General features: G+C 37.8%; 1 protein-coding gene across 1 annotated transcript in view; it reads left to right on the top strand.

The window, feature by feature from the left end:
• Positions 1–22,115, top strand: part of UMAD1 (UBAP1-MVB12-associated (UMA) domain containing 1) — a 228,351-nt gene that overhangs the window by 202,813 nt on the left and 3,423 nt on the right. The gene's annotated exons all lie outside the window — the stretch shown is intronic.

The raw sequence follows: 22,115 nt of genomic DNA, 5'->3' as shown, positions 1-22,115 counted from the left end.
TTTTAAAATATATTATTCAGGGATCACAACAATGCTTTTAGGGATTAAAATAGTCCAAACAGTCTGTAATTTCAAGGTTTCTAAAATCTGCATAGAATTAGCATATCCAGTTGGATATAAAAATGACACATAATACAACACCCAAACACCCAGTATTTTTCCCCCCAAAATTGGTATCCTCCACATTCCTTATGCTTTGCTTGTTTTGTTTTGGGAGGAAAAGAAAGTGTGATTATTAGAAAAGGATTCTATAACCCTTTCTGAAAAAGAAGATACTTTTTGATCTTTAGAAACCACTGCATTGCCTTTTAAAAGGCATGAAGTGAAGTTTCCTTAGACTGTGTCAGATTTGGAAAGCAGCATAAAATAATGGTTAAGCTTTTAATTCCATAGTTAAGACTATGTAACTTCTCTGTACTTCAGTATTCCCTATCTGTTAAATGGAGATTAAAATAGTACCTGCCTCATAAGGAAAAAATGATATGAGACACAGGTAAAGAGCTTAGAACAGTGACTGGCAAAGAAGTTGCCAGTTCAATGTGAACTGCTATCTGTGGTAGTAGAAATAGGCACACTATTAGAGCCTTAGACTGACTCAAAGTAAAGTTAATGAAACTAGAATCAGTAACAGCTAATGTAATTTATTTATTAGTATGTATCAGAGCTCATGTTCTAAACCACTTTATTTCTACCCTCATGGGACTGTAAATTATTTAGTTTCTTCAGAGAATTCCCATTATCAACTCACCTGTGAAGAGGGCAGAGGAGGGAAAAACAGCAACTCCATTGAGCTCCTAGTTTCAATACATTTTAAAACACCTTTGGAAATTACAGGTGTTCACTTTTCGGTCACTTTAGCAGTTGAAACCATAGCAATTATTTCTAGAAGACTAAAGGAAAATCTGTACAAGGTTCTGAAAATTGACTACCTTACCTTTGAAAGTTAGCATTCAGGTTACCAAGAACTACCACGTAAACATCTGGGTCCTAAAGAGTTGTGTGATGTTGCTTCATCCTCCCACCCATCTTGAGGCCTCTCTGTTCCCTGGTTCCGCCATCATGAAAACCAAGCTGACCTATGAAGAAGTCACCTGGTCCGGAAAGGAATTATGAGGCTCTTTTGTATTGCATACCATCTTCCGTTTCTGTCAGTTGGCAGATAGATTATGCTCACACTTTCACTTCTTTTTTCTTTTATTTATTTTTTCATTTTTTAAAATATTTTTAAAATAAATTTTCTATTTTCCCTTTTTTCTTTTTTTTTTCCTTATGGACCCTACATTGTGAACAAATCACACTTTCACTTCTTATAAGCAGTCATTTCAACCTTCAGCAAATTGTTCGTATGCATACCTTTCTTAATCCCCTTCTCTCTCTCTCTAGATGTTGCCACTAACCTCAGGAAAGTTTTACTTTATCATGCTATTTATGGGAATAGAGCAAACAATCTTAAAGAACACAACTCTCCATATTTCCTAGAGATATTTCTAATGCAAATACCTCCCAATAAACTTCCTTTCAGATACTCTACCAAAGCTAAGCTCCCCCAGACCAAATTGCTTTTCTCAAGTATTGGCATTCAAGATAATTTTAATGTATTTAATCTAATTTATAGTTTTTCCGATTGTGATGGTAATATAATAATTTTCCTACATTTATTTGTTGTAAATATATAGGATTTTGTCTCTATTATGGACTCATTAGCCTGAGAAAATATTTGGAGTTCTTAATAATTATAAAGGTGATATTTTTAGGCCAAAATTTGTGAGAAGATTGGCACCTACCTGTATTTTTCTTATTTGACTCCTAAGTGTTTATGTTTCTTATACTCAAGAGTGTTGTGAAATTAGGTATTCTTCTGTTATAGGAATCCTTTTCATAATCTTTGGAGTATCTTTCCAAGGTATGAGTATCTTCTCAAGACCCCTCAGTCATTACTTTTTTTCTATGGTATCATTTCTATTAATTTAAGTACCATTTCCTTAAGAATTTTTACTAGTGCAGAAGATTTGGGCTCTAAGTCTACTTAGAATCATGGCACTTTAAATCTGGATCATCTGTTCCAATTACCTCATGTTTCAGAGGAGTAATTTGAAACCCAGCTAGGTCAAAGGGTTTGCTTAAGGTCACACAATTTAGACTGAGGCAGGGGTCATTGAGACTTGGGTCTAATGCTCTTTCTAAGTCTTGCAGATTAATTTTCAACTTGATGTACAAGTAACAGTATACATTCTGATAATTACCCTTCTCCCTAAATATTTAAGGGATCCTGAAAAAGGATGACCCTAAGGATTGATTATACATTAATCAACTTTTCTGTTGTTGATCTGAAAGCATTTTTTCACAACACTGTATTTTCCTTTGAGAAATTCCAGGTCACTTAATAAAGTTTGTTACTTCGCTGAAGCATTATGATTTTTAAAATTTATTAAGGTATGTGAACTTTCAATTGTACTCCAATGATTTTTTGGACACCATTGTGGCTTCTCATTTTTAATCACTTCTTAGCAATATTCATTCTCTGTTTATTGGATAGACCTTCCCCAAGAGCAGGTAATGACATTTTGTCTCCTTATAATAACACACAAAGAATTCTAGCACACAGTTCCAGTGTGCCTGGAAGGTCTTAAGGGATTATGCAACTGTTTCAAACAGATGGAAATAGTATCAAATATATTCATATTTCAATTTATAAAATATTAAGTTCACAAGACTTCCTTTTTTGTGATTTTTAAAGATAGGCAAAGGCAGGCACAGGTGTGATTATGGCTCACACCTATAATCCCAGCAACTCAGGAGGCTGAGGTGGAAGGATTGCTTGAAACCAAGTTCAAGAGCAGCCTGAGCTACTTAGTGAAACCCCGTTTCCAAAAAATTTAGCTAGGCCTGGTAGCAGGTGCATATCTGTATTCTCAGCTACTCAGGAGCGTTGCCTGAACCCAGGAGTCAGAGGCTACATGAGCTGTGATCATGCCACTGTACTCCAGCTTAGACAACAAAGCAAGACCCCATCTCTAAAAAAAAGACAAGCAAAAAGTGTATTATAAAAGTATATCAGCAATTTTATTATACCTAAACAAATTTATAATTAAAAATAAGCAGGAAAAAAAATAAGCAGGAACTATAATTTGTATTTCCCTTCTTCTACTAAAATACTTTGTATTCCTATATTCATTAAATCCTAACAATTCCCTTAGAATTGTTGCCAGCTTTTCCACCTAGCTGATTTTAATGTGGCTTAAAAATATTGTCCTACAATAGCCAAAATCTGGAAGCAACCCCAAACATCCATCAACAGATGAATGTATAAACACACTGTGGCCTATACATGCAATGGAATATTAGCCTTAAAAAGGAATAAAAGTCTGATACATGCTGCAACATATATGGACAGTGAAAACATTATATTAAGTGAAATAACCAGACACAAAAAGATATACATTGTACGATTCAGTTTATATAAGATGTTTATAATAGGCAAAAGTATAATAAAAGTTACCAGGGGCTTGGGGAAGCCAGGGCTGGGAAGTTGTTTAATGAATATGAAGTTTCTATTTGGGATGATGAAAACTTCTGGAGTTGTATTAATGGTGAAGATGGTAAATTTTATGTTTTGTATATTTTACCATAATAACAAAAATATTGTCCTGAGTTAGTCATGAAATGTAATAATAGCACACTTTTTTGGGCTCTGAGGGAAGGGACCAAAAAGGGACTCAACCTCCTGCCATTCTGAATGGGCCCTTCATTCTCACACAAGGGTGGAGAAAACACAGCTGTATTTACTTTTCCAACCCCATCTTCTATTTTGAAATATAACCTTTTGCAAATGAGAGCCAAGGTCAAGGGACACAGCTTTCTGCTCACCTCTTCAGTTTGCCAAACATTGTTTTTCTAGTGGAGCTCTGGGTTAGGTGTAGCAAGTGTGGGTAATACTATCACTTATATGCTCTCTGAGTGGAATTTAATTAGCCTACCTTCATAATTTCTGTACTCAATTTGGTATGACACATTTCCTTTTCCTTTCATCTGTTTATGAAAATACACAGTTGTGTATTCACTAACTATAGTACTTTCAAGTATGTGGACTATACATCAAATTCAAATTACAAAGAAAATAAGACTTCTCCAATATTTTTCCGTTTCTTAAAGAATGATTTGTTTCCTGAGATTAGAGAGCTGCTTATATGGAGGGTGAATATAAGTTCCTACTGATAATTTCTTTGAGTTCTGGCTATGGACATGACAATTCTAAGTACATACTGAGAGTTATATATTTATGTTCTTGCATAGTAACGGTTGAAAAATGACAAAGCGTAAACTTTTCAATTAAGAGCATTAAAACAGATTAGCTTTTTGTGCTCAGATAACAGCCTTAGCATGAAATAATTACATTCACTATTGTTTATCATAACATTTAATTATCCTTAAAAATAAATATATTATGCTTAGGTTATGAGAACATCAAACGTTCATTCTATCAAAGCACACTCCAACAAACTCAACATGTAGCTAGTAATATTTTTAGATTGATTTTTTTGTATTTCTGACTATATCCTATGCTATTTATCTCCATTCAGTCAATAGAAGTTATATCTATTTAATTATATAAAAACAAATTAGTGTAATATAAATTATTTTCTTACCATCTTTAAGAATAGAAAGTATTCCATTTTCTTTTGTATTGTATATGTATGCAATTGAAGCACTTTATTGTTTTACAAAATTAATATTCAGCATGCAGAGGAGATGGATAAGATCATCTTTCATTGTTTTCCTTTTAAATTATATGGCAAAAATATGATCCTGTTGCATTACAGTCTGAAGAAGTTGAATAGATACTTACAATAAATAAGGCTATATAAATGGGAAGTTAAGTAGAATCCAGTGTGACTAATAAGGGATATCAAATTCTTCAGACCTGTGGGGCACATAATAAGCTTGAAGAATGTGTGCACAAAAGCCTAACCTGTTTTGTAACCTTGGTTGTGATCAGATGCTGTCATTTTCTAAGCTATTACATGGTATAGCCAGCTTGGTCGATTTAACCTAGTAATAAGATGCTTACTTGAACTGTTACTTTAAACTCTGTTTCTGTAGTGGTACAGTCTGTATTTTTGGACCTTCATTCTCCACCTCAGATAGCACTTGTCTATAGAGAAATTGCTAAACATAAGTCTTAAAAAAAAATAAAAAACCTTTAGCCAGTTCAACTCTAAAAGAAAATTGTCATAATTTCTAGGTAAACATAGGTAAAACTTTTTTTTTTTTTTGGTGAGATTATGCTATAGTGCATAAAATTGAAATATGGCTGATCCAATGAATAACACCGTCACCCTGGTCAAGTTGGACTATATTGTTAGAGGTTGCTCATGTAGGTTGCATTGACATTGTTATGATCTAGACACAGGGGATGCATGCTTGTTTTATAGTCCATAGAGAAAGCATTGGATTGTAGTCAGGAGAGCCAAAGGTTAAGTCTCTGCCAGTTAGTAGTGGTGAGACCTCAGACAGTCACTAACCTCTGAGTCTTGAAAGATGAAAATAAAATAGCTTCCCTTCCAAATTGTTGAGGCTCAAGTTAGATAACATGTGAAACTAATTTGAAAACTGTAAAGCACTATACAAATGTTGTCATTTTTTCAAGTTTCTGATTAGAACTATCTGATATTCCCCAGAGCTAACTAAATTATCATGAAACTTTGTTAAAAATCATACCAATAAGTTGTCTTATAGAGTATTAAAGGGCCTGTAAGTTTTTTAAACCTTTAGTTGGTTATATTTTTAATTTCCAGATCATTTAACATATATATGACTTTGGTTTTTGCTTTGTTTTGTATTTTTGTGTTTTGTTTTGGTATGGTTGCTATGCCTTTTTCATGTAAATGGAGTTGCTTTGGTGAGTAGAAATTGGTGGAGGTCTTAGCTCCTAATAAAAGGCACCTGTCTTCCTCACCTGCATCCTAAGCAAATAAGAGAAACAAGACCAAAGAGCCAGCAGACAGAAAAACAACATAGCCCCTTTTTGACAGATACAGCCTTGGTTGGAGGAGGAAGTTTAGTGTAATAGCTAAAATAGACTTTCACACTCCAACTGCCCCACGTCCAGACCCATAGGGAAAGTTAAATCAGCATGGCAGACACTCACTCTGGTCACTTTTCTTCCCTAGTCCAAGTAGGGAAGGAGAAAGAGACTATCTCTGGGCCATAGGACCTTGGATGGTTTAGCTTCCTCATCTAGGACATGGACCTGTGACTGTCACCCACTGTGATAATAAGAAAGATATATTTTGTCTTTGTCCCTGGTTCCTGATGTAGAACTTCTAAAACCCTTGGAATTTCATGAGTGACAGGCGAGAGGCACATTTTCTGTTATTCATAACAAGTCCCTTTCAACCATTCCCAAATTTATACAGTAAGTCCTCACTGGACATCCTCAGTAGGTTCTCAGAAATTGTGACTTTAAATGAAATGGGATAATGAAACCAATTTTACCACAGGCTAATCAATAGAAATGAGTTACTTTCCTACAGCAAATTTCTAGTCACAAAAAATCACCCAACTTCTAATATTGAAACATTGAAATAAATTTGAGCTATACATACATATAAGAAAGATTAATAAAAGGAAGTAAAATCATTATTTACCCAGTTATTCCAGTTTAGGGTCAGAGGTAGCCAGAGCCTCTTCTGGCAGCTCAAAGTGCAGGGTGAGCCAGCCCTGGACAGGATGCCATCCCATCACACACACACTCATACTGGGACCATGTGGACACACAAGTTCATCTAACATGCACATCTTTGGGATGTACCTGGAGAAAAGCCACGTGGACATGGGGAGAACATGCCAACTCCACATAGACAGTCAACATTATAACAAAATGACATCGAATGAAACATTATTCTAGGACCTACTATACTAGTGAGGTGATTCTTGGTGGGTGTCAAGGTAGGGGACCATTTGCCAGAGGAGCCATGTGATGCAAGGTCTGGAACATTTGGCCCCATTCCCGAACCAGATTCAGTGCCATTCAAAAATATTTAATGAGCACTTACCATGTGCAGGTGCCGTTCTGGGTGCTGTGAACTTTGAGAAAATAGGAAACAGTCTCTGGGGAAGGGAGATGGGCTGGAGATTCATCAATGGCCAATGATTCTAATGCCTACATATTGAAACCTCATCCCTAAACAATGGGGTCCAGAGAGTTTCTGGGTTGATGCGCATCCAGGCATTTAGGAAGGTGAGGCTCCCAGAAAGGGCATGGGTGGTCCACACCCTTTCCCTGATCTTGCCCTATGCATCTCTTCTATTTGACTGTTCATGGATGTGTACTTTTTAATAAACTGGTAATATTAAATAAACTGCTTTCTTGAGTTTTGTGAGCTGTTCTAGCAAATTATCAAACCCAAGGAGGGAGTGATGGGAATCCCCAATTTTCTAGCCAGTTGGTCAAAAGTAGGGTGTCTAGGACTTGTGATTGGCACCTGAAATGGAAGTGGTCTTGTGAAACTGAGCACTGAATTTCTGGGATCTGTGCTAATTTCAGGTAGTTTTGGAACTGAATTGTAAGACACAGTTGATGTCCAGAGAATTAGCATGAGGGGAAAACCCACACATTTGGTGTTAGAAGTATTGTGAGTAAAAACAGTGCAGACCCATCAACCAGGTAACTCCATCTGCCCCCTTAGAGAGGAATAAGGGATGAAACAGGAGGCCAGAGCTGCTCATAGAAAAATCCCTCTTTATGGAAACCAGAGAAGTAGATAAGAGGCTTTTCCCTCTAACAGAGGTGAACAGGAATAGAATAAATGGAATTTACCTCCCTGTCCCCTTTTCTGCCCTCCTGTGCAGCACACATCTGAGGCTTTCCTTCCTTGACAGTGCTTACTTAGCCCTGCCATCCTGATGCTGGTTCTGTCCCCTATACCCCTGTCCCCAAGCACAGGCTGCACTGTAGCCCCTCATAGCTGGGGAGAAACACTGGTTCTAGAGAGAGAAGAGCTGTGTAAAACAGGTTGATTATGGAGAATTTGGAACAGATGAGGCTAGCTTCTAACCCCCTCAGTGAGAAGGTGGGTCTGTTTGTAAAAATAGTTTCATCTACATTGTATCAGGACCTCATTCAGCTTCCTGGGGAGACATAATTGCAAAGTTGTTCATTTGGCAAGTCCATAAACAGCCCATCTCATTCTTTAGGAAATACATGTAGCTGGGGTTGCAAACCAGCTTGAGTCATATCTGTATTTAATACCATCCATAGTTCACCATGCTGGTAGATTGGTAGATAATGTGAAAAACAGATTTGGTAAAAATCTTGTTAGCAAAACAAACATGCAGCAATTGAGGACCAACATAATCCCTAGCTTATTCTGAATAAATCTGTCCATAAAGTTTATGAAGAAATTGAGATTCATTCAATGAACATGTATTGATTATTATGAGCCATGCAATGTGCTAATTGGTAGGGAAATGGAGATGAAAGCTATGGCTCCTGGCTTTGAAGAGCCTATAAGTTTTGTGGGGCCGACAGGGAATCTAACCCAATGTGATATGTCTGTGTGAGAGAGGTCTGCACAGACTCTTACAGGAACACAGGGATGGGCACTTGGCCCAGGTTTGGAAAGTTAGCTCGTGAAGTCTTTCTAAAATAGGTGTGTATGCATCTGAAAGGACACGTTGAAATAGGCAAGATGAGAGATGAAGGAAGGAGGAGAGAAGGATGTCCTAATTTAGGCTAAAGTAATTGAGCCAATGCTCAGTGCTAAAGAGAGAGCCTGGCACGTGTGGATAACAGCAGATAGCTCGGCATGGATGCAGCAAAGACTTTAGGGAATGACAGTAAAAGAAATTGGAGGGGTAATCAAAACTAGATCATGCCTTGTGTGTTGTGATAAGGAGTTTGGTCTTTTCCCCACAGACACTGAGGAGTTTTAAGCTAGGAATAGAATGTGTTTTCAATGCCACAAATGATGGGGAGAGTGTAGTGCAGGGGAGTGAGGCTATAATGGGAAACTCTTGCAGCATTTAAGGCAGAGGACTATAGTGGCCTGAATTAAGAGACCTGAGTTAGAGGAGATATTAAACATCAGAATCCATATGATTTACAGTATGAAAGAAGTGAGAGGGAGGGAAAAGTCAAAGATAATGTGGGTTTCTATGTTGGGTAACTATGTAGTTACCCTTCACTGATACAAAAAATACAGGAAGAACATTAAGTTTGGGGTGAGAATAAGGAAGCAAAGGAGGTAAGAGCCAGGTTTAGAACATGTTGAGTTTAAGACGGCCTGTAGAATATCCAAAAGGAAGTATATAATAGGAAATGAACATATGGGTCAGAAGCACTAGAGAGAAATCTGGGTTTGAGTTTGGGGGTGGGGTGGGTGTGTACATGCACAAACACACATGCAAAAATCTCTGAACATACCTACTTTTGGAGGATTGGAGGAGTAGGGCAGTAGGCACCATGGATATGAATAAGCACATCCAAAGAAGTATGTTGAGATTAAAAAGACTAAAAGAACAGAAATGAAACCTCAGAGAACACCATCATTTCAGAAATGGCAAAAGAATAACCAGCTCAACAGGTAGAAAGCAAATTTAAACAGCAGCACAAGAGCCAATAAACTAAAACTCAGAGAGGAAGTCACTGGCCTTAAGTGCTACAAAGAGGTCAGACAAAGATTAGCACTTTCAGACTTCTGAATTTAGCAAGAGAGTGATTACTAGTAACCCTGGTGAAAGCACAGTCAGTAGAGAGGCAGAGACAGAAGGTAGACCGCGGTAGGTGAGGGGTGAACGGCAGACAGCGAATGTCAACAGTGGTCTCCGCCTGGCTCTGAACAAAATGTAGAAAGGCAGTGTGGCAATTAAGCAGGGCATATGCCAGCAGACAATACAGACTTGAATAGAATTGTTTAATGCCTTATAGGAAAGATTAGCAATTAGGAGAAACATCCTAATTGATGAAGCCACGTCCTTGAAGAGTGGGGTTGGTACAGGTCTGCAGCTCTGGTGGGCTTTGGGTCGGGGGATGGGTAGGCAGGTGTTTTGGGTGGGGCAGACTGAGGAGACTCTCAGCTGGTGGTTCCTGCTTTCTCTGAAGTAGGAAGCTGGCCCACCTGCTGCATTGAGGAGGAGAGTGGCCATGTAGGGCTAGAGGAGAGAAGGAGGTGAAATATATGCTGCAAATCAAAAGGGGGGGGGGCAATGGAGAAAATGTGAGCTGTCTGGGCAGCCTAGGGTAGAGATCAGGAATTTCTATAAACCAACTTTTAAACTGCTTTTTAAAAAGTCACTGAAACAGCCTTTTGTATTTTCAAAACCAGTATTAAACAAGATCCCACGTTGGCTGCACTGTTTCTTGCCTGGTTCCTTCCTGAAATGCTTCTCTTTCCTCTTTCCATTGCACCCCCACTCTAGTTGGCTAGTACAGAAGATTTTCCGGCTCCAGACGAGCCACTTTTCCAAGAATACATGGAACAGATACAGAAGCAAGTGACAGCCTGCTTACTTCCCCTTCTTCACTTGTATACATTCAGCTGGAGTTCTGGAAAGAGGAAGTCAGGAGAACATTTTTTCTCTTTTTCTAAAGAAAGATGGGAGAAGCAGGAAGCACAAGTAGAAATACTGAAGGAAAAAGAACAGAAAAGGGAACAAATACTGAAAGAAAAAAAAAAAATCATGAGCCAGAATGTAAACTGACATGATGTCAGAGACTGGAAAAGGAAAGGGAGTAGAGAAAATACCTACTTTCTAACCTAGCCTCTTAGTTTGCTACTCAAATATAGCACCCTTGAACTGGGAGCCCTCGCTTCTGGGGTAAACTAACATGGGGCCACATGGAAAACAGAGATATTCTGTGAATTCAGCTTCTCCCACCTAATTGCATATCCGTGACAAAGTGTTCTGGGCTTTTGTTTGTTTCTTTGGCCTAACCCCTCAATTTTAAAATCAAGTATGGGTGCCTAGTGCATCTGAGAAACAAGGGAACCAGATTCAGTGCCATTCAAAAATATTTAATGAGCACTTACCATGTGCAGGTGCCATTCTGGGACTGTGAACTTTGAGACAATAGGAAACAGTCTCTGCCTTTGCAAGATAATTTCTCCCAAGTGAAAAGGAGACTATTGCTTAGGACTTATGTAGGTCTAACAGACCAATCTCCTGGTTTTTAAATAGCGAGCCAGACATTTATTAGCAAGCAGCTTCTTAGAAAAAATAAAAAGCTTGAGTACTGCCTTAACTGCGCCATAGCTTATATCACCTTCTCGTAACCTCTGTCCCCTGATGCGTCTAACTCAGATTTGCCCCTCCACCTCACCCCACCATCAAGAAGCTGATGTAATGCAAGCAGATACCAGCTGAAGCCAGAATAGAATGGATAGTTATCTGGGGAGATAAAGTGACAGGGTTGCCTGTTCAGGCTATTATTCAAAGAAGCATGTCTTTTATTTATAGACATTAGAACTTAAAGGCATAGACAGCCAGAGCTTGATATCACCTCTTCTATAATTCGTTTCCTAGAAATATGCTTAATATAGCTATCTTCTTTGCATGCAAGTTGAATGTGTTAGAAGGGTGTTTTATACCTGGTTTCATGTTCTTTTAATAGGTTCTATTGCTGTTTTGGTTAAGGCTGGTTTCTACATTTTAATGCATCAATATTTTGCTTTTATAGGACACTATTTTATCTCTATCTGGGGGATGGGTTGCAGAAGAAAAGCAGGAGGTTTTAAAAGATGCCAGATGTAGATGATTTTCATATTAATAAAATATTCATTATTTAGTTGGGTATGGCTAAGTACATGAGGTCTCCAGTTGTTAGTGTTTGCAAAGTTGGCACCTCCTAATAGATTTCATGGTGGTTACTGGGCTTTTGTGCCAGGAAGAATGTAGTTGCCTGTTCTTAAACCTGAATTTTCTTGCTTTCAAACACCCAAGAGTGAGGTTCACAAGGATGCCACTAACCTTCTGTTGCTCTGGAAAAGTGACTTCATTTTTCGAAGCCTTTACTGAAAAGTGTTATATGTGTTGTATTCTTGGAGTGTGTTTTTCCCTAAGCTCTTAGATTTTAAAGCTTGAACTTCATGAATCTTTACAGCCCCTCTGCAAGAAAGAGAGTAATAGTACCTATAAACCTCTTTGAATTATTTGAAAGGAAGATAATGGAATATAAGGAAAAAATAAATTTGGCCAGTCCATTTTTTAACAGATTAACTGATGAACAAGAAATAATTTTTACACAAACATATGAAAACAGCTCACTGTAAACGTTATCTGTTGTAATGATATACCTAAGGAAGTTTATTTTCTCTTTAAGATTAAAAAAAAATTCTGGCATGGTATTCTCATATTTAAACCAAGTAAGGGCAAACACCAATTTGAAAAAGAAGTATTAAAGCTAGATTATATGAAGGAACTATACCCAGAAACATTATAGCAGCATTTCTGTGAACAGGCTTAATGACAAAAATAACGAATATGCTTTATGAACATAATATTTGAAGTAATTTTCTAAAATTTGGCTATTAACCAAAAGGTTAATTGAATCTTTTCTTCTTGCCCCATTGTGGTTAACATACTAATTCTTCCCATTAAAGACCCATTTTATTATGCAAATGAAAAAAAATTGTAAGACTTTGTGTCTAAGAGAGAGGGCTGCTTTTTGCAGGGGAACTCATGCACCTGTTTCAACTCTCAGCCCCCACCCTCCGCTTCCATTGGCTGCCAGAATGGAGACTTGGTGATCAGGTTTAGTGGGTGTGGGGTCCTTGAATTTTGACTCACATTTTCTTTGTGACTTACTCTTGTTTTGCCTTCTAATTTCTCCCTTTCCAGCTCTCAGCATGCCAACAGCAGCTGCATCATGGCACTCACCCTGCTGCCAAGAGGGCAGCCAGCCTCCTTGGAGACTGTAATGTTGCACTCTAGCCAACTGTTAAGAGAGAGATGCTGGAGTCGTACATACAGCACAGCTGAAATGCACATCATACAAGGAGGCGTTTGGTGGAACACTTTGTCCATGGTGTTTTTTAAACCAAATTAATTTCTTAAATCTTTTAATTATGAATAATTTTCAAACTTAGGTAGAAAGAATACTGTAGGGCATTCCCACATACTTTCCTATCTGTTTCAATAATTATCAACTCACAGACAATCTTGTTTCACTGTCCACGGTGTTTTTCCCATGGTTTTATCCAGACTGCTGGTAGATTCATTTCTAGGGATAAATATATCTTAAATTACAGTGGCTTTTCCATCCTTCTCCAGTCTGTTTGTAAGATCTGTCACCTTAATGATTTTATCAGTCTTTTCTTCCTAAAGGTAAAAGATATTAGAGTCTTTTTTTCCTTCCAAATTTAGCCAAGATATGCTACTCTATTAACTGTCATATTTTCTAATACTGTACTCTAAATTTTTGAGGCTTTGTTCATTTAGTCTGTCTATCCAAAGCAAGTCTGAAATGTGCAGGATCTTAGAATATAGAGCATTAAACATCCTTGGATTTGCTTCTCACTTTTACCACTGACACTATAGCTTATCCTAGGACAACTTGCTTAACCTTTCTGTATCTCAGTGTCCTGTTGTCTTTAACATGGAACAATTAGTCATATGCCCCTTACAAGGCTGTTGTAAGACTTAAATGAGTGAATACATTTAAACAGCTTAGAGAATGGAACACAGTGTTCAATATATGCTAATTGCTATCTTCTTCATCATCATATTCATCTTTTGTCTTTCCCTGCTCGTTTCACATAATAGTGGGGCTAAGGCTCAGATGGATGAAGCAATCCCCTTTAGGTCAGATGGCAGTTTTATCAGGAGATGTTGATAAAGAAACCCCATGTCTCAATTCTTTTATTGTACAAGACTATTGCTTGATATAGTCTTGTCCTCAAAGAATTATATTCTGACAGATAATAATGATTTGTAGAAGAAAGGAAAGAGGATTAATAAAAGCATGAACAAGGGAATAAACATTGCTGCTGACTAATTAAGCTTTAGAAGTTGTGTGTTTAGAAAGCAAAGTGCTATGGGTAACACACAAGCATACCTTGCAAATATCACAGGTTCAGTTCTAGACTAGCACAATGAAGTGAATATTGCAATAAAGCAAGTCACATAGATTGTTTTCTTAGTGCATATAAAAATTATGTTTACACTCTACTGTAGTCTATAGTATATATTAGCATTATGTCTAAAAATATATATATATATATACAATATATATTAGTTAACATTTTCTGTTTTCACTTTTAAAAAGTGGCCCATCACCCAGATAGTGTACATTGTACCTGTTAGGTATGATTCCACCCTTACCCTCTTTCCGCCTCCCACCTTCATGATTTCCATTGAGTTGTACTTCTATCTGTGCACATGAGTGCTGATCAGTTAGTTCCAATTTAATAGTGAGTACATGTGGTGTTTGTTTTTCCACTTTTGTGATACTTCACTTTGGAGGATGGTCTCCAGTTCCATCCAGATTGTTGTAAAAGATATTAATTCATTTTTTTATGGCTTGACTCCATGGTGTATATATACCACATTTTCTTATACCACTCATGAATTGATATTGATGGGCCCTTGGGTTAATTCCACATCTTTCCAATTGTGAATTGTGCTGTAACAAACATTCCAGTGCAAGTGTCTTTTTGAAAAAATGACTTTTTTCCTTTGGATAAATTCCCAGTAATGGGATTGCTGGATCAAATAGGTCTACTTTTAGTTCTTTGAGGAATCTGCAATTATTTTCTACAGAGGTTGCACTAGTTGGCAGTCTCACCAATAGTGTTTAAGTGTTCCTTTCTCTCCACATCAACACGAGCATCGGTTGTTTTGGGACTTTTTAATAAAAGCCATTCTCACTGGGCTTAGGTGATATCTCATTGTGGTTTTGATTTGCATTTCTCCGATGGTTAGTGACATTGAGCATTTTTTCCATATATTTATTGGCGATTTGTCATCTTTCTTGAAAAGCTTCTGTTCATGTTTTTTGTCCACTTTTTAACAGGGTTGTTGGTTTTTTCTTGCTGATTTTCTTGAGTACTTTGTAGATTCTGGTTATTAGGCCTTTATCAGATGTGGAGCATGTGAATGTTTTCTCTCATTTTGTAGGTTGTCTATTTACTCTGTTTCCTTGGCTATGCAGAAGCTTTTTAATTTAATTAAGTCTCATTTATTTACATTTGTTCTTGCAGTGATTGCCCTTGGGGGGGCCTTCTTCCTAAGTTCTTTGCCTAGGCTGATATCTAGAAGGGTTTTTTAACACTTTCCTCTAGAATTCTTCTGATTTCATATCTCAGATTTAAGTCTGTTATCTTAAGTTTTGTGAGGGGTGAGAGATATGGCTCCTGTTTCAATCTTCTACATGTGGCTATATAATATTTCCAGCACTATTTATTGAATAGTGATTCTTTTCCCCAGTGTATATTGCTGTCTACTTTGTCAAAAATCAAATAGCAATATGTGGATGGTTTGTATCTGAGTTGTCTGTTCTGTTCCATTGGTCTATGTCTCTTTTTTTGCCAGTAACATGCTGTTTTGGTTACTATGGCCTTGTAGTATAGCTTAAACTCTGTAAAGTGATGCGTCCAGATTTGTTCCTTTTGCTTAAGGTTGCTTTGGCTATTTGGGCTCTTTTCTGGTTCCAAACAAAGTGTAGAATTATTTTTCTAGATCTGCAAAAAATGACATTGGTATTTTTATGGGGATTGCATTGAATCTATAAATCACTTTGGGTAGTATCGACATTTTAGCAGTGTTGATTCTGCTGATCCATGAGCATAGTATGTTTTTCCATTTGTTTACATCATCTACAATTTCCTTCCTCAGTGATTTGTAGTTCCCTATGTAGAGATCTTTCATCTCCTTGGTTAAATATATTCCTAGGTATTTGTTTTCTTTGTAGCTGTTGTGAAAGGTATTGAGTTTTTGATTGGATCCTCAGGTTGACTGTTGTTGGTGTATGGGAATGCTACTGAATTGTGTACTTTGATTTTGTAACCTGAGATTTTGCTGAATTTATGTATCAATTCTAGGAATCTCTTGGCAGAATCTTTGGAGTTTTCTAAATATAAGAGTGTATCATCAGCAAAGAGCAAGAGTTTGACCTCCTCTTTCCCTATTTGGATACCCTTAATTTCCTTCTCTTGCCTGATTGATCTGGCTAGGACTTCCAGCACCATGTTGCATAGAAGTAGTGCCAGTGGGCTTCTTTGTCTTATTCCAGTTATAAGTGGGAATACTTTCAACTTTTCCCCATTCAGTATGATTTTGGCTGTAGGTTTGTCATATATGGCTTTTATCATTTTGAGGTATATTCCATCTATGCCTACTTTGTTATGAGTTTGTATCATACATGGGTACTGAATTTTGTCAAATGCTTTTTCTGCATCTATTGGGACGATCATATGATCTTTGTTTTTGCTTCTGTTTATGTGGTGAATCACATTTATGGATTTATGTATGTTGAACTGTCCTTGCATCACAGGGATGAAGCCCACTTGGTCATGGTGTATTATTTTTTGGATGTGCTGATTTCAGTTTGCTAGAATTTTATTAAGGAATTTTGCATGTATATTCATAAAGGATATTGGTCTATAGTTTTCTTTTTTTATTGTGTCCCTTCCTGGCTTTGGTATCAGTGTGATACTGGTTTCTTAGAATGAGTTGGGGAGGTTCTTTCCTTCTCGATCTGATGAAATAATTTCTGCAGTATGGGTTTCAATTCTTCTTTGTAGGTCTGATAAAATTTGGACCATCTGAATACTTTACTGCTAAAAAATGTTAATGATCATCTGAGCCTTCAGCAAGTCATATTTTTTTTGCTAGTGGCTGGTCTTACCTTGATGTTGATGGCTGCTAACTAATAAAGGTGGTGATTGCTGAAAGCCAGGACAGCTGTGGCAATTTCTTAAATAAAACAGCAATGAAGTTTACCACATCAATTCATTCTTCCTTCCACAAAAGATTTCTCTGCAGCATATGATACTGTTTGATAGCATGTTGCCCACAATAGAACTTCTTTCAAAATTGGAGTCAGTCCTCTCAAACCATATGACTGCTTTAACACAATTAAGCTTATGGAATATTCTAAATCCTTTGTTGCCATTTAAACAACGTTCACAGCATCTTCACTAGGAGTAGATTCAATCTCAAGAAACTACTTTCTTTGCTCATCCATCAGAAGCAACTCCTTATCTATTCAAGTTTGATCATGAGATTGCAACATATCAAATCATTAGGCTCTAATTCTGGTTCTCTGGTATTTCTACAACATATATAAATTTCTTCTCCCACTGAGGTCTTTTTTTTTTTTTTTTTTTTTTTTTTTGAGACAGAGTCTCGCTTTGTTGCCCAGGCTAGAGTGAGTGCCGTGGCATCAGCCTAGCTCACAGCAACCTCAAACTCCTGGCCTCAAGCAATCCTTCTGCCTCAGCCTCCCGAGTAGCTGGGACTACAGGCATGCGTCACCATGCCCGGCTAATTTTATATATATATTAGTTGGCCAATTAATTTCTTTCTATTTATAGTAGAGACGGGGTCTCGCTCAGGCTGGTTTCGAACTCCTGAGCTCGAGCAATCCGCCCGCCTCGGCCTCCCAGAGAGCTAGGATTACAGGCGTGAGCCACCGCGCCCGGCCCCCACTGAGGTCTTGAACCCCTCAAAGTCATCTACGAGGATTGGAATTAAGTTTTTCCAAACTCCTATTAATGTTGATATTTTGACCTCTCATGAATCACGAATATTCTTAATGGCATTTACAACGGTGAATCCCTTCTAGAGGGTTTTCAGTTTACTTTGCCCAGATCCATCATAGGAATCACTGCCTATGCCAGCTATAGCCTTGGGAAATGTATTTCTTAAATAATAAGACTTGGATGATGAAATTACTCCTGTATCCACAGGCTACAGAATGGATGGTGTGTTAGCAGCATGAAAATAACATTAATCTCCTTGTTCATCTCCATCAGAACTCTTGTGTGACTAGGTGCATTGTCAATGAACAGTCATATTTTGAAAGGAATCTTTTCTTTTTTTCCTGAGTAGTAGGTCTCAACAGTGGGCTTACAATATTTAGCAAACCATGCTGTAAACAAAAGCGTTGTCATCCAGGCTTTATTATTCCATTTATAGAGCACAGGCAGAGTAGAGTTTAGCATAATTCTTAAGGGTCCTAGGATTTTCAGAAAGGTAAATGAGCATTGGCTTCAACTTAAAATCACCAGGTGCATTAATCCATTACAAGAGAGTCAGCCTGTCCTTTGAAGCTTTAAAGCCAGGCATTGATTTCTCTTTAGCAAGGAAAGTCCTAGATGGCATCTTCTTACAATATAAGGCTGTCTCATCTACATTGCAAATATGTTGTTTAGTGTAGTCACTTTCACTAGTTCTTAGCTAGATCTCCTGGATAACTTACAACAACTCCTACAACAGCACTTGCTGCTTCACCTGGCACTTTTATGTTATGGAGGCAGCTTCTTTCCTTAAACCTCTACTAGCTTCAAACTTTTCTTCTGCAGTTTCATCACCTCTCTCTGTCTTCATAAAATTGAAAAGAATTAGGGCCTTGCTCTGGATTAGGTTTTGGCTTAAGGGAATCTTGTGGCTGGTTTGATCTTCTATCCAGACCTCTCGAACTTTTTCCATATCAGCAATAAGGCTGTTTCACTTTTTTATCATTCCTGTGTTCCCTGGAGTAACACTTTTACTTTCCTTCAAGAACTTTTCCTTTGCATTCACAACCTGGCTGTTTGACTGCAAGAGACCTAGCTTTTGGCCTGTCTTGTCTTTCAACATGCCTTTCTCACTAAGCTTAATCATTTCTAGCTTTTGATTTAAAGTGAGAGACATGCAACTCTTCTTTTTACTTGAATACCTGAAGGCCATTGTAGGGTTATTAATTGGCCTAATTTCGATATTGTTGTCTCTCACAGAGGCTCAAAAAGAGGCAGAGAGACAGGGGAAAGGCCAATCAGTGGAGCAGTCAGAACACACACATTTACCAGCTAACTTTGTCATAACATCAAAGATCACCGATCGCAGATCACAGGAGCAGTTAAAATAATGAAAAATATTGGAAGAATTATGAAAATATGACACAGAGACATGAAATGAGCACATGCTATTGGACAAATGGTACCAATAAAATTTCTGGACACAGGATTGCCACAAACCTTCCATTTGTTAAAAAAAAAAAAAACACACACAAAAAAACACTACCACCACACAATATCTGTGAATCACAGTAAAGCAAAGTGCAATAAAATAAGGCATGCCTGTATCTCCTCTTTAGTGGAGAAGGTGAGATTTTGCTAATGCAACTAGAGAACATTCCGTACACAGCAAAAAAGAGAAGAAAGTTTGAGTATGGGATGAGACTAACAGATCTAGGGAACATTTGCAAATGAGATTAACTGGGAAGGCAAGAGATTATCTGAACTACCAGTAAACATCAAAACCAAAAGAGATGAATGGACTCTAGACTTTATCTAAAGCCAAGTGGGATCTGACATTCCTAAAGTCTTATTAAGCACTGTTCTGCTTACTTACAAACATTATTTCATTGAATTCTCATAATCCTATGAAATACATAGCTATTAATTTCATAATACACCTAAGGAAACTGAGGCACAGAGAAGTTAAATAACTTGCTCAAGGCCATTTGCTTAATAAACAGGAGACATGGGATTTGTACCCAAGCAATGTGGTTCTATAATCTATGCTCTTAACCACCTTCTTTTGCTGCTCACAAGTAGTCAAAGCCCTGATGTATGTGCAATTTGGGGGTTTTATGGTATACCTTTTCACTTTTCTATACAGTGTATAGGAAAGCCCCTTAAAGAGGCTGATACCTAGCATTGTATAAGTCCCAGTTAAGTTTCAGAAGACAGGATCTGTGTACTGCAGACATGGATTTTTATAATAAGCTTTGTCATAACAGAATGTGGATATATTTGTTAGTTGCAGTCTTAACACAGTACTCTGGTATTATTGTCACATGAAATTATAAAACCATTCTTGATAGGCATGTGCCTGGTAACTTTATTAATCTGAGGTCATTCACTAAAAAAAAAATCAATAAAAAAATAAAAAATTTCTTAAGGGCCCCTATTCTAGGGGTTACAGATGCTTTGTGAAGAGAGTAGTTCCTTCTCTACAGATTCTCCACGGATTTTTCTTATGAGCTTTTTGTTATGAACTGCCATTATGTCTCCCAACTTAAGAAAAAAGAAAATCAAAAGAAACTTCTTTTAACAACATATCCCTTTTCAACTACTGACCCATATCTCCTTCTTTATATATATATATCATAACGCCTAGGAAAAAAAAGTCTCTTCTCATGTTTTTCTCCACTTTCTCCACCAGATCTCACCCAGCTCCAGACCCAAATTATATGCCCCTGCCTACTAATGGCTCCACTTAATTCTGAGAGGCACCTCAGACTTCTAAAACTGAACTCCTGATCTTCTTTCCCAAACCTGCTCCCCCGCACTTGCCCCATCCCTGTAAGTGGGGATCCCGTCCTTCTCCCTGCTCAGGCCAAGAACTCTGCCTTCATCCTTGAGTGCACTCTTGTTCTCAAACACCACCATCTGCTCCATCAACAAACCCTATTGGTTTTACCCTCAAAGTCTATCCACACTCCAACCATTTCATCTCACCTTGACTATCCCAACCCTAATCTACATCACAGTCTTCTTGTTGCCAGCCATCTTCCTGCTTCCTTCACCGGCCACCCACCCTCACTGTCTGCTATCAACACAGCAATTAGAGTGATTCTTTTAGGGCATCAGAATATATCTCCTACCTAACAATTTGTTCAAGATTTTTTTCATCCATCGTGCAATATGGATGAATCTCATACACATAATGTTGAGTGACAAAAGCCAGAAGCAGAAGAGTACATACTGTATGATTGCATTCATTTCAGATACAAAAAAAAAAAAAAAAAGCCAGATAAAAGTAAATCTATGCTTAGAAGTCAGGATGGTGATTGAGGGGGCAGGGAATTGATTGTGACTGGAAAAGAACACCAGGAGGGCTGGTCTTTTTTGTTTCTTAACTTGGTGATATGTGTTCAGTTTGTGAAAATTTAACAAGCTATACACTATGATGTAGCCTTTTCTTGGTATATTTTATGCTTCAATGAAAAGTTTTCCAAAATTGTTATTTCTCACGTAGAAAATCGTTCCCCATTCCCCATAGAAAATCATACAAAGAATTTATCAGCCATTTGTAACCATTAGAATAAAGGCTCCATGTGGGCAAAAATCTTATATCTGCTTTCATTCACTCAACAAATATTTACTGAGCACTAGGCATTGATCTGGGCATTTAGGATACAGCTGTGAACATGAGAGACAAAAGCTCCTTGAGTTTCTGAGGGATGATAATCAGAATAAATTGCATAGCACATAACAAAGGCTATAGAGATGCAGAAAAGCAAGAGAAGGGGGATAGGGAGGGAGTGCAGAATGGAGGCAAGCAGGGGACAGCATTTCTAGCAGCAGTTTTAAATAAGAAAAGGCCTTGCTGTAAAGGTGGCATCTGGGCCAGCAGTTGGAAGGAGGTAAGGGAGGGAGTCCCGTGTATGTCTGGGAGGAGACGCAGCTCCTGGGCAGAGGGAATGGGAAGCAAAGGGCCTGCGGCAGGAGCAGGCTGGGTGTGCACTCCCAAGGAGGCAGTGGAACTGGGGACAAGAGAAGGCAAACTAGTTGGGGATAAGCCTGGTGGCAGATTGGGAAGAGGCTGGTAGGCCTTGGTAAAGACTTGGGAGTTTTATTCTGTATGAGATTGGGGATTAGGGAGGGAAGTTTTTTTGTTTTTTTTTTTCTTTGGGCTGAAGCTGTTATGAGATAGGTTTCAGCTGGTTAGAGTAGCAGGTCATTTATTTTCATTGCTGCAAATAGACTTCAGTTTATTATCCATTCTATTATTGATAGATATTTAAGTAGTGTCCAGTTTGGGGCTTGCAAGGGAGGAGGGCTGCTATGACCATCCTAGTGCATGTCTTTTGGTAAACCACCATTTGCAAGAGATTAATTTAAGAAATTAAACAAGATATATCAAATTTTCTTATAACTTGTGATATGTTAGTTCCCATGAAAATCAGG

The sequence above is a fragment of the Microcebus murinus genome, chromosome 9 (genome assembly GCF_040939455.1).
Source record: "Microcebus murinus isolate Inina chromosome 9, M.murinus_Inina_mat1.0, whole genome shotgun sequence".
NCBI classification, from domain to species: Eukaryota; Metazoa; Chordata; class Mammalia; order Primates; family Cheirogaleidae; genus Microcebus; species Microcebus murinus.
The sequence above is the reverse complement of the archived record's forward strand: the minus strand, read 5'-3'. Positions and strand labels throughout refer to the sequence as shown.